Here is a 12,293-nt window from a genome sequence, read left to right on the forward strand (position 1 = left end):
CCGCGGAGCCGAATCAAACGCCGGGCCTTTATGTTGCATTTTTAACGTGGAAGGTCATTTTAAATATTTAACGGCCGCTGCTGATTCAACTGCCCGCTAACTAGCTAGTTAGCATGTTAGCCTGGCTGCTAATGCCTGCCACCGTCTCCAGCCCTGTACGCCGTTTCCTTGGTAACGCTCCAGGCCGCTGTTATTGGTCAGTGGAACTGATCCCACCCACTGCCTGCTATACGTTATAAACCGATCTGAGAACAGCCTGCAAACACTGACAGTTGTGTAAAGGTGTTCTGTCCAGCAGGGGGCAGCAGCACTAAACACTGTTACAAACTGAAATGAACAGAGCCACAGTCACACGTTGACAAGCTATCATGGACCAAAGCAACAGTCCTCAGGTAGGAGGAGCTCCGTCTGCACGAGGAAGTATTTATCATCTCAAGAGACTTGATTACTTTTAAAGCTGAGATATTTTACTTCTGAAACCTGTTTGATACTGTCAACCATTAACCTTACTGATGAAGCCTTTTTCTTCCATGACAGTCAGGACTCCTTGGTCTTCTTTGGTCTTCAAGTAGTTCTTGCAAAGCTTTGAGGTGTGTTTGGGGTCCTTATCCTGCTGCAGTATGAATCCCTCTCCACAAAGATGCAGACCAGAGGGTACAGCATGTCTCTGAAGAATGGAGTGGTGCTTCTCCTTGGTCAGGGTGTAGTCGATTCACTGCAGGGGTCCAGCTCCAGAGTAGGCAAACCCCCCCAGACTTGAATATTCCAACCACCATGTTTTCCTGTTGGTTTGATCCACTGCGGTATCATTCTCTCTCCTGCTCATCTCCTTACATACACCCTTCTGTTACTGCCAGAAATCTCCAACCTGGATTCACCAGTAAATAGGACTTTTCTTCATCCACAGTAAAATGCTGCTGTTTCTTAGCCCACCCCCAAGAGTTTGGCCTTGTTTCCCCTTCTGAGAAGTGGTTTAGAAACTGCTGCTGGTCCTCTGAGACCACTACAAGACCGCCTTCTTTTGACAGGCCTTTTGCTGATTGGAGTGTGGCGTTCTTTATTTAGCAGATTGTGTATCTGTGATGAAGGTGCTTTTCTATCTCTCAGGGAACTAAGCTTGATGTGTTGATCTTCTGATGGTGTGGTCACTGTTGGTCTGCCTGATCGAGCTTGGGATACAACTGATCCCATTTCTGCAAAGTGTTTTAGAGTTCCATGCACTGACCCCATAGAAACCTTTAGTCTGGCCATGATTTGACTCTGAGAAAGCCCCTCCTCAGAATATCAGTTTGACGTCTGACACTTTCACATAGTTACTTACTTTTGAAACTTTAAAGAGGAGGTATTCTGCTAATTTCCAGCTCTATATCATTCTGGGACACCACTCGAGCAGCTTTGCATGATTCACAGATCAAATAAATCCATTCAATTCAATTTTATTTATATTGCGCCAAATCACAACAAAAGTCATCTCATGACTCTTTACAAATAGAGCAGGTCTAGACCGACTCTTTATAATGTTACATAGACCAACAGTTCCCACCATGAGAAGCACGATGGAGACAGTGAGGCAGAGAGAGAGACAGAGAGGGAGAGACGCAAAGACACAGAGGGATGGAGAGACACAGACGGACAGACAGAGATGTATGGCAGCACCAGCAGTAGCCATAGCAGCTATAATTATAATAATAATGGAAATATAACTGATAATAGTAGTTACAGCTGTAATAATAACTGAGATATGATTAATAATATCAATAACAGCTTTAATAGTAACAGAACTACGACTAATAATAATAATTGTAGTGATGAGAGTCAAGCGGGCCTATGGCAACCACAGCCAGGCGTACCAGGACCACGATCCACAGGAACCTGCGAGACAAGAAAGCACAAAGAAACTCCAGGAAGATATTAAGTTAGTAACATGCATTGGAGGGACATGAATGCGTAAAGATGGAGAGGGAGAGGAGGAAAGATCAGTGCATCATGGGAAGTCCCCCAGCAGTGTAGGTCTATAGCAGCATAACTAGGGGCTGGTCCAGGCAGGCCTGAGCCAGCCCTAACTATAAGCGTTATCAAAAAGCAAAGGTTTAAGCCTACTCTTAAAAGTAGAGAGTGTGTCTGCCTCCCGGACCCAAACTGGGAGCCGGTTCCACAGGAGAGGAGCTTGATAGCTGAAGGCTCCGGCTCTTGTTCGGCTTTTGGAGACTCTAGGAACCACAAGTAACCCTGCATTCTGGGAGCGCAGTTCTCTAGTGGGGTAATAGGGTACTATGAGCTCTTTAAGATAAGATGGTGCCTGACCAGTAAGAGCTTTGTAGGTCAGGAGAAGGATTTTAAACTCTATTCTAGATTTTACAGGGAGCCAGTGCAGAGAAGCTACAGGAGAAACATGATCTTTTTTCCTGGTTCCTGTCAGTACACGTGCCGCAGCATTCTGGATCAGCTGGAGAGTCTTCAGGGACTTATTGGGACAGCCTGATAATAAGGAATTGCAATAATCCAGCCTAGACGTGACAAATGCATGGACTCATTTAAATAAGTCCTGATTCACCTTACTGTGGCCCTTCATGCAGCCCCTCAGTTCACCCTCTGTCTGACACAAACCGTCAGAGTGTTTCTGGGGACTGGGCCTCACTGATTACTGTACAAAAACACACAACTTTATTCACTGATTTTGGTGAAACTCCATCATTTGATGGAGAAAATGTTTTCTGGTCTTCCCTCTGATGTCCTCTGGCTGCTCTGCCTCAGCTCTCTGATGGACAGAAAGCTTTAGAAAGTAACTGCTAACTGCTGCTAACTGTAGCTGCAGCTAGCTCAGTTAGCTCTGAGCACCAGGGGAGTGTTGGTGTTTACACCCCCAGCACAGGAGCTTTGGACCGCCGAGAGGAGGAGGTTTTCAGTCCCGGGCTCCGAGAGTCAGATGGTTAGAGTCAGCTAACTAAGAGCATAGATGTAGATATATATATATCTATGGCTAAGAGGACTGCTAGATGTACAGCTAACTAGTGAACGGCAGCTACAGTTAGCAGTAGTTAACGATGACTTTACCAACAATTAAAGCCATCTGTCCATCAAGAAACGACCTCCTACCTACCTACTTCTATTCACTACAGAAAAAGCTTTCTGTGAGACACTGAACAACCTGAGTAGCAGGAAAGAGCAGCCCTGAGCAGAGCAGCCCAACAACTCAGACAGACTGGGGGGGGGGGGGGGGGGGGGTCTTCTTCTTCACGGAAGACACGACAAGTGAAGACTGAGCTTTCGGCTCACAGGGATTACTTTTACATACATTTTCCTCATTATTTGGCAACTTTGGTAACGTTTAATATGAATATCCAACATTGTAACTCTTTGCATATGATGCATACGTATATTGTCCTGATTATACTTCAATACTTTTACTTTTACTAACATTTACATTTATAATGCAGTAATTTCACACTGTGGTACTAGTACTTGTAGTAGTAAGCAAGCAAATGACAGAAAGTGTGACAGAGCTTCTCTCGTTCTTGACTTTAATGCAGTTTGAACACAGTTGAACTGAGATTCATTTGTTTACAGCTGTGACTCATTAAAGGGTGAAACATGCTGCTGATGTCCTGATAATGTTATTTGTTGTTATTAATGTTATTTCCAACCACAGACCAGATCAACAGTAAGCACTCTTTTTATACAGCGTTATAAAGTACAGCTCAGTGTGTCTGATGATCAGCTGGTATCCAAGACCCTTTTCATCTCCTCCGGTGGGGTTGAAGAGGTTAAATGTTTCACCATAAAAACCTCCTCCTGGGGGGTTTAGACTGCGCTTTAATGTCCTTAACAGAATATCTGTTTTCTGAATCTTAATGACTGTGAAAATGGAACAACTCCCACATTGAGCTCTGACTGAGAAACATGCTGGAATCCACAGTTTGTTCTGCTGTAAACGTTTGGCTGCGAAAGTCCCTGAGTCAGCTGACAGATGTGGGTCCCACAGGGGCCTCCAGCAGGGCCCGACCACAAACAAGAGCCTGAGTGGGAAGATGTGGTCGGTCTGCAGGTTACATAACAGAGTCGAGATGAAGGAACGCCAAGACTGTGGGGGAACCTACCTACAACACACACACTGACACAGACAGACAGACACTGACACACACAGACACACTGACACATTCTCACACAGACAGACACACACTCACACACACACACACACAGCCAGACACACAGACAGACACACACTGACACATTCTCACACAGACAGACACACTCACACAGACAGACACACACTGCCACACACACACATAGCCAGACACACAGACAGACACACACTGACACTCACACACACAGAGACACACACACTGCTGTTTGTTTGCATGTGTGAAAACACCCCGTGAAAGCTGAGTCAGTTGTGTCGTATCCGTGTCTGTGTGGTATTTATGTCTGCGTCGGGTCTGTGGCGCGTCTGTGTCTTTGTCGTGTCTGTGTTCGTGTCGTGTCGTGTCTGTGTCGCATCTGTGTTCGTGTCGTGTCTGTGTTCGTGTCGTATCTGTGTCGTGTCTGTCGTATCTGTGTCGTGTCTGTGTTGTATCTGTGTTGTGTCTGTGTCGTATCCGTGTCTGTGTCGTGTCTGTGTTCGTGTCGTATCTGTATCTGTGTCGTGTCATATCCGTGTCTGTGTCGTATGTGTTTCTGTGTTGCATCTGTGTTCGTGTCTGTGTCTGTGTTCGTGTCGTATCTTAATCTGTGTCGTGTCTGTGTCATATCCGTGTCTGTGTCGCATCTGTGTTCGTGTCGTGTCTGTGTTGTATCCGTGCCTGTGTCGTATCCATGTCTGTGTTGCGTTTGTGTTCGTGTCTGCGTCGTCTCTGTGTCACATCTTACTGTGTTTGTGTCGTATCTGTGTCTGTGTCGTATCCGTGTCGTATCTGTGTTCCGTGTCTGTGTCGCATCTGTGTTCGTGTTGTGTCTGTGTTCGTATCGTGTCTGTGTTCGTGTCGTATCTGTGTCTGTGTCGTGTCTGTGTCGTGTCGTGTCTGTGTCATATCCGTGTCTGCGTCATATCTGTGTTGTGTCTGCGTCGTCTCTGTGTCGTATCTGTGTCTGCGTCGTGGCTGTGTTCGTGTCGTATCTGTGTCGTGTCCGTGGCATATCTGTGTCTACGTCGTGCCTGTGTCGTGTCTGTGTCATATCTGTGTCTGCATCGTGTCTGTGTTCGTGTCTGTGTCGTGTCTAAATCGTATCTGAGTTGTGTCTGTGTCGTATCTGTGTCTGTGTCGTGTCGTGTCTGTGTCGTATCCGTGTCTGTGTCGTATCCGTGTTCGTGTCTGTGTTGTCTCTGTGTCGCATCTGTCTGTGTTCGTGTCGTATCTGTGTCTGTGTCGTGTCTGTGTTGTCTCTGTGTCGCATCTGTCTGTGTTCGTGTCGTATCTGTGTCTGTGTCGTGTCGTGTCTGTGTCATATCCGTGTCTGTGTCGTATCCGTGTTTGTGTCTGCGTCGTCTCTGTGTCACATCTGTCTGTGTTTGTGTCGTATCTGTGTCTGTGTCGTGTCCGTGTCTGTGTCGTATCCGTGTCTGTGTCGCATTTGTGTTCGTGTCGTGTCTGTACCTGTGTTCGTGTCGTGTCTGTGTTCGTGTCGTATCTGTGTCTGTGTCGTGTCGTGTCTGTGTCATATCCGTGTCTGTGTCGTATCCGTGTTTGTGTCTGCGTCGTCTCTGTGTCACATCTGTCTGTGTTTGTGTCGTATCTGTGTCTGTGTCGTGTCCGTGTCTGTGTCGTATCCGTGTCTGTGTCGCATCTGTGTTCGTGTCGTGTCTGTGTTTGTGTCGTATCTGTGTCTGTGTCGTATCCGTGTCTGTGTCGTATCCGTGTTCGTGTCTGTGTTGTCTCTGTGTCGCATCTGTCTGTGTTCGTGTCGTATCTGTGTCTGTGTGGTGTCTGTGTCGTGTCGTGTCTGTGTCATATCCGTGTCTGTGTCGCATCTGTGTTCGTGTCGTGTCTGTGTCGTATCCGTGTTTGTGTCGTATCTGTGTCGCGTCTGCGTCATATCTGTGTTGTGTCTGCGTCGTCTCTGTGTCGTATCTGTGTCTGCGTCGTGGCTGTGTTCGTGTCGTATCTGTGTCGTGTCCGTGGCATATCTGTGTCTACGTCGTGTCTGTGTCATATCTGTGTCTGCGTCGTGTCTGTGTTGGTGTCTGTGTCGTGTCTAAATCGTATCTGAGTTGTGTCTGTGTCGTATCTGCGTCATGTCTGTGTCGTGTCTGTGTTAGTGTCGTGTCTGTGTTCGTGTCGTGTCTGTGCCTGCGTGGTGTCTGTGTCTGCGTCGTGTCTGTGTCGTATCTGTTTGCTCGTGCGTTGCTGTTTTCTGCCGTGATTTTTCGCTATATAAATAAAATGGAATTGAAATCATTGAATTACTGGTTGCCTGCTGGTTTGACAAAACAAGTTTTGTTCTATTTTCTTATTATTTGTCAGACTTGACTCTGACTGGCACCCCGCATTATTAATCAGTGTTAAACCCACTACAACGTAGATCATCCACCTGTCTGCTTCTACCTGATGACATCACAGATCCAAGACCTGCTGTCCTCCCGCAGGACTCTGTGACCCGGGTTGTGTCCGTGCTGTCTGCCTGTGAGTGACCCTCATTAAAAAGCCTTCATTAGTGGAAACAAAGCAGCCATGAAACAGTGTGCTGCAGGCCTGGCAGACAGGACGGATCAGGTTCTGTCCCAGCGGGTCAACCTGTCCTGGACTCGACCTTAGGACCACAAACACTGAGAGGAAAACTCCTCCTGTCCTCTGGCTGGTGCTTTGAAACAAAGAAAGACAGTTTGAGTGAAGACATCACAACCCTTTAACGTTTTCACCACAGAACCATCTTGTTCTTACAGAATCAGAATCAGTTCCGTTTTAGTTGCATTTAAACTGCCAAAATGTAGATTTTAGTTTTCTAGGACAGAATCGTTGATACATTCAATGTTTTAATGCAAAAGGTTTAAACTGGCAGTTGTCGGTGGTGCAGTGATTTGTGTGTTTGTTACCCAACTGTGTTTTACATTTTACCATCAATGTCTTTTGTTTTGTGAACATGCGTTGTGTGTTTATTAGTGAAGACACATTCTGAGTTTTCTCAACTCAAACATAACTGAATAATAAAGAACACCAAATGAAAATGGAAAATGTAGTCATTATAACTTCAAAGAGTTGGCAGAAAGCCGATTTCACTGCAGGCTTTTGTATTTTACTGCAGTCTTAGTCTCCTGAGACTGACACCTGTGACTGGACTGGGACTGAGAATGGGACTGGGACAGGGACAGAGACTTGTGGACTGAGACTGGGACTGAGAATGGGACTGGGACTGAGACTTGTGGACTGAGACTGGTGACTGAGACTGGACTGGGAATGAGAATGGGACTGAGACTGAGGCTGCAACTGGTGGACTGAGACTGATACTGGTGGACTGAGGCTGCGACTGGTGGACTGAGACTGGTGACTGAGAATGGGACTGAGACTGAGGCTGCGACTGGTGGACTGAGACTGATACTGGTGGACTGAAGCTGAGACTGGTGGACTGAGGCTGGGACTGGTGGACTGAGACTGGTGACTGGGACTGGTGGACTGAGACCGGTGACCGCGACTGAGGCTGGGACTGGTGGACTGAGACCAGTGACCGAGACTGAGGCTGGGACTGGTGGACTGAGACTGAGACTGGTGGACTCAGACTGGTGACTAGGACTGGGACACATCAGTCTGCTGTGAGGCTTTTGGATCCTGTGATGTTGACCCGTTCTCTAAGAGCTGGAGTCGTGTTTTCATAGGACGAAGCTCTGAGTGATAAAGAAGAACAAAAAAGAGCGTTCAGATACTCAGTGGCAGAAGCTCTGCTGCTTCCAGGAAACATCATGACAAAGTGTTTCCATCATAGTTCAGAGGGACTCTGGCTGCTCCTCTGAGACTCTACACAGACTGAGGTCTCCATTCAGCCCACTGACCCTCTTCTTCTGCTGCTGCTCAGCGTCTCGCTGGATTATGGTTTTTTTTTAGGCGATTGAAGCGCTACATGTATGTATCACTCCAAAGTCTCAGGTAAGCGGTCAGAGGTCAGGGTGGATGTTGGCTGTACATAGTTCAGGAATTTGATTCCAGAGAGTCCACATTGTTTGTATGAGGTTCAGACAACAGAAACACTTTAATGTCGCTGACAGACGGTGGTTTCAGTTAAATGTTAATAAACATGTCGTGTCTCAAGTCACTGCTGACTGTTTCTGGATTAATCCAGACCAGGATCTTTGTCTAACATGAGCACATGTAACTTGTAACTTCATGATCCTGATCCAGGCACCGTTACGTTTCCTCATAAACGTATTTACTGTTGAACATTAGTTGTATATAAACATAATCAGATCAACCAACCCACTGCTGAAGACTGGTCATCCATTGTAACTGAGGAGAACTGGTCTTCTCACTTCACAGATCTTTTTATTTTGACTCCCTGAAGCAGTCCTTCTATGAATCCATTACAGTCCACTATAGTCCTGCAGATCACAGCTGTTCTCTCCTCCTTCATCTGGTTTATCAAACCTGATATCCCCTCATCCCCTGCCTGACCTCAGATGCATCCAGTAAGCCTGGAGGAAGGAAAAGGTGAGACCTGAGGGAGTCGAACACTGTTCAGATCTCAGTGTTTCCTCAGGAAGGAGCTCCGTCCAACACAAACTCTACTCAGATGAACTGTGGTTGATCCTGGAGGACTGATCCTTTACCTGCTGCTGTTCGGATGATACTGATGCTTCACTGCACCTGTTGTCGCTCCACAACAGGAACATTAACCTCCTCAGATGTCTGTGATAGAGACATGCAGGTGTTCTGGATACAGGGTCACGTATGTGATGAAGGTGAACACATGTAAGCAGCTCTTTCAAAGACTACGCCCCTCAACGCTTCAGGTGTGTGATTTAACCAATGACACGGATTTCCTCCTCATGTGCAGAGGATTGATACCACAGAGCAGCTTCACTGCTGCTGCGTGAGCTTCCTGTTGCAGGTCAAGGTCCAGGTGTGCTGCTACTTTGTTTACTTCAGGTCACTGAGTTGTAATTGAATTCCAGGCAGAGGTTCTGGTACCTTCAGTAAGACGTGCAGAGGCTCGGAGGGTTGTGGGGGGCTACGACAGCCCAGGTCCCCCTTTCAGTGTACCAGACTGGTGATTAATGTCAACATGGCCGCTGCTGTGTTGCCTCTGCCTTAAGCCTTCAGTTAGTTTGTCTTTATTTGGTTTCTGGTTGCTTTCATTGGCTATGTTCTGCTGAGGATGTTCATATGTTGTTTGTATGTTGTTTGTTTGTTATTGGCTCACGCTAAGCCAGCTGCTCTGCAGATTTATTTGTTTATTCACTTATTTGAGACTCTATAGTTGAACATTCTTGTGTGTGTTATTTATATATATGACAGCGACAACTGCAACAAATACACATTCATTGAACATGTCGAGGATGACAAAATAAAGTTGAAGTCTCTCTGTGGTTTTGCTCCTATAGAGTGCTTTTTTTGTTATTACTAGTTTGTAGTATTTGTTGTCTCTGGGAGTCTCTTGCCCCACAATAACCCCTGCTGCACTTGCAGTTGAGAAATAAATAAAATGGTCTTGTGTTTGCACATGCATACATCTCTGTAGTCATTTCAGGCTTACCTGTGTTTTATGGGGAACCCTCTGTAAAAGTTCAGATAGTCACTGTGCATCTACATATAGATCAGAGGGTTTGGTGATTAATAAATACACTCTCAGCCAATCACATCACTGGTCTCATCAGTCTGAAACAGCTGAGCCAATCACAGTGAAGCATAATGGCAACAGCCCGGCTTCCAAAGAAGTTTATCACAGAGAACAAGAACTCATCAACACAAATTGCAAAATACAGCTGAGTCAAGAAATGTGACAGCAGCCACGGTTACAACTATAAACCCATTACCAACATAAACCACGTTCTGAACAGAACACTACAAACACAAAGTAACATTTGCATTTTTGAGCATAAAACAGCAAACTTAAACTACTCAGTCCAGCACAATGCATGATGGGAAATGTGGGCCGTCGCTGCATTACTCTCAGTCTGCAGCTCATGCAACAGCTGAGTAGATGGTGGGCGGAGTCAAGCAGCGTTTTCACAGTAAGTTCAGTTGCCAGTTTGTGAAATACATTTCTGGAAATTTAATAAACAATGACCCCATCATCTTCCGATAGCATTCTAATATGAGCCTGTCCCTGACAACCGTCATGTAGCTAGCTGGCTAATCATGCCACACCTCACCAGTGTGCCTATATGTTATAACATCAATAGAAGTGTAACGGTATCGTTACATCTCTAAGATGACATGTTTTTCTAAGCAAGAAAGAAGCATTTCTGATAGTTCAATAATCCAAACAACAAAGCTGTACCATGACTCTCACAGCTAGCTTGATAGAGTATTTTAGTAGAGACGTCATCAGGTGTTTTTTTTGGTTCCACTGGAGATCAGTGCTTATAGATCCTATTCACAACATATAAACAGCCGTAGATCTGTGTGATTCAAACAGCTGTTGAAGTTGATATTTTCTTCAGTGAAACAAGTTGAAACAAGACCGGCTCTAACTTCATGCTCCTACTGATCCCAGTCAGGACTTGTTGTTCTGAGGGGGCACATTTACTGTAATCACACAACGTGACAGGACCAATGTGTGGACGTGAGGACGAGAAACAGGGACAGTGATCTCAGCGGGAGTTACAAACTGTAAGAACAAACAGAGCAGAAGATCACGTCTGAAACAACACTGATGGAGCGATGTGGACGTCCTCCGCCTGCTTCCTGATGGACTCGGACAGTCCCACTCTCCTGCTGTGTGATAACCAACACTGTAACAATGGGGACGCCTGGGGGGGGGGGGGGGGGGGGGGGCATCACAGTGTGTCGTCCGTCCACACAAACATCACTGCATCTTCTCCTCCTCTGCTGGTAAACCATGCGGGGCTGAGGCATGAAACTCTGACAATGAGTCCCACTCCGGACCTAGCCCTAACTATAAGCCTTATCAAAAAGCAAAGTTTTAAGCCTCCTCTTAAAAGTAGAGAGTGTGTCCGCCTCCCGGACCCAAACTGGGAGCCGATTCCACAGGAGAGGAGCTTGATAGCTGAAGGCTCTGGCTCCTGTTCTGCTTTTGGAGACTCTAGGAACCACAAGCAACCCTGCATTCTGGGAGCGCAGTGCTCTAGTGGGGTAATAGGGTACTATGAGCTCTTTAAGATATGATGGTGCCTGACCAGTAAGAGCTTTGTAGGTCAGGAGAAGGATTTTAAACTCTATTCTAGATTTTACAGGGAGCCAGTGCAGCGAAGCTAATACAGCAGAAATATGATCTCTTTTCCTGGTTCCTGTCAGTACACGTGCCGCAGCATTCTGGGTCAACTGGAGAGTCCTCAGGGACTTATTTGGACAGCCTTATAATCCAGCGAACCACAGGTAATAACACTATTCATAACACAGGTTATAACACAGGAACTTAAAAGTACTGGGCTGTCATATATACTGTGAGTGACAAGTGTGTCTCCTGAGAGGAGGAGGGACAGACATGCAGGGAGGAGCAGGGTCAGATGACCAGTCAAAGAGCAGGAAGCTGTGAGGATACCTGGTGGACAGGTGAGGAATGACAGGTCTGGGAAGATGCAGCACCAGGGGAACAGGGAGGCTAAAGGGGAGATACACTGTGAGTATAAATCTATCTATGCCGGGCCGGACCAAGATTATCACGTCAGCTCAGGCTAACCAGTAATCTCCACACATTCACAGCAGATCACGTTTACTGGAACTTCAAAAACATCCAAAACATGTCTTCATGTCTTTAATGTTTGTTTCCTCAGAACTGTGGTGATCCTCATAAAGCTCTCAGTAACTGAGACAGAAAAGAGTTCAGCTCTGTATTCGTTAAGTTTCTCTTCCTGTTCATTTTTCTGTCTCTTTGTCTTGAGTATGTTGGTTTTTCAGTTGCACAACAGCTGTTTTGTAACATCAGAAACATTAAATTCAAATCTATAATTGCTATCAGCTGTTCCCATTATCCATGTTTGTAGCCACAAGGCCATAAAAGTTTCTAACAGTGTTATGACTGAAACTCTGTTAACAGTTTCCTGGAAGACCAGAGTCCCTGGATGTGGGGGTGAAGCTCAGTGCAAACCAGCTAATGCTGAACCAGAACCTCCCTAACAATGAAATAAAACTCTGGGAATCTCTACAGGAGGCTTTGTTCCTGAAGTTGAGTCTCATGTGTTGTGTTTA

This window comes from Enoplosus armatus, chromosome 1 (genome assembly GCF_043641665.1).
Source record: "Enoplosus armatus isolate fEnoArm2 chromosome 1, fEnoArm2.hap1, whole genome shotgun sequence".
NCBI lineage: Eukaryota > Metazoa > Chordata > Actinopteri > Centrarchiformes > Enoplosidae > Enoplosus > Enoplosus armatus.